Here is a 1,388-nt window from a genome sequence, read left to right as displayed (position 1 = left end):
CCTGACGGACAGACACCCGAATGAAGGTAAATAAACAGGTCCCCCAGGCGGCCCACCGGCATGGGCCGGAGGAACCTCGGGCAGGAGCCGGCTCCTCGAACTTCGCCCGGCTCCCCCACCAGGTCGAGGCCAAAGGGACGGACGAGGCGGAGGCGGGCGAGCCGGCGCTCCGTGGGTACCAGGACCCCACCCCCATCCTCCTGCTCGGGCAGTCGCGGACGTGGACACCTGCGTCCGGCGCCGGCACACGCCCCTCCCGACCCCCGGAAGGACCCTGCGGCAGCACGTGGGCGCGGCGGCAGCTCCCCCGGGACCCCTCCACCTCTATCCCCTCACCTTCTCCCCCGCCCCTCGCCCCTCCGCACGCACGGGGTCCCCGGTCCAGATGAGGGATCGCCCGGCCCGAGCCCGGCTCCCCGTCCCCCTCGGCGGCCTGCTTACCCGCCTCCTCGGGCCGCAGGCCGCCTCCGCTGCGGTGCCGGAGGATCCCTCGGGACGCCGGCGACGTCTGCTCAGAGTCCACGTAGAGGCGCAATTCTTAGAGCGCGCCCGCCCCTCCCCCGGCAGCCGCCGTTCCGCCCCAGGGGAAGCTTACGCCAGCGGCGCAGGCGAAGCGACCGACGCAGCGTGAGCAGCCGCGGCTCAGCGTAAACGGCTTCCGAGAATCCACGGCCCTCCACGTGGCGGGCTCCGCCCCTTCTCTGCGCCGGCCCCCCCCTCCGACCCCGCCCTTTGTCTCGCTGTAGACAGACGCTGTCTGAGTCTGCCGATGGGACGCACTTTCTTTTTCTGGGTCCAGACAAGACAATAAAAAGTCTGTAGGCTCCTTGGCATCGGAGTCTTAATAGTCAAGGGAAGGATGCCCAGGCTGCGTCTCCTGGTGTCAGTGGACTTGGTCACTCTTTTTTCATCAACAAACAAATCTGAGCATATGCATAAAAATCTATCCTACTACGAGGATCCCTAGGGATTTCGGGAGGCGATCAGTCCACGAATGTGTGTTGAATGCCTAATATTACCTTCATTTCGCGGGTGGGAAAATCCTGCAACAGAGAGGAAATGATTTTCCCCCGGGTGGCAACACCAGAGATTTCTACAATTTCCTAGGGAAACTATTTCCCAAATTTCCACTGCACTGCTCAGAAAAGACAATAGATAATGACTGTTTTCGGATCGAAAATGCTGTATTTCATCCCTGACCGGGCGATTCTAATCCTATCGCATCATTCTGTTTATTCCTTTTCGTATTTGCCACGTTCCTCCTATTACATGCATGTGCCACAGGGACAAATCCATATAGTGTAAGGCACTCTGGAAATAGTTAAAATCTTACTAATTAAGGGCCCTGTCACGAAGATGACACCCCTCTGTCTCAGTATTTTTTCCGC

General features: G+C 60.2%; 1 protein-coding gene across 5 annotated transcripts in view; it reads right to left on the bottom strand.

The window, feature by feature from the left end:
* Positions 1 to 517, bottom strand: part of ALDH18A1 (aldehyde dehydrogenase 18 family member A1) — a 61,244-nt gene extending 60,727 nt beyond the window's left edge. For 4 of the 5 annotated variants that reach the window (XM_027860426.1, XM_027860441.1, XM_027860448.1 and 1 more), the window contains exon 1: positions 442 to 517. The gene's annotated coding sequence lies outside the window, so the exon portion shown is untranslated. The remainder of the gene's footprint in view (positions 1 to 441) is intronic. The other variant, XM_027860434.1, reaches the window with a different exon arrangement.
* Between the last annotated feature and the right edge of the window lie 871 nt (positions 518 to 1,388).

This window comes from Vombatus ursinus, unplaced genomic scaffold (assembly GCF_900497805.2).
Source record: "Vombatus ursinus unplaced genomic scaffold, bare-nosed wombat genome assembly UNPS02000749.1, whole genome shotgun sequence".
Taxonomy (NCBI): domain Eukaryota; kingdom Metazoa; phylum Chordata; class Mammalia; order Diprotodontia; family Vombatidae; genus Vombatus; species Vombatus ursinus.
The sequence above is the reverse complement of the archived record's forward strand: the minus strand, read 5'-3'. Positions and strand labels throughout refer to the sequence as shown.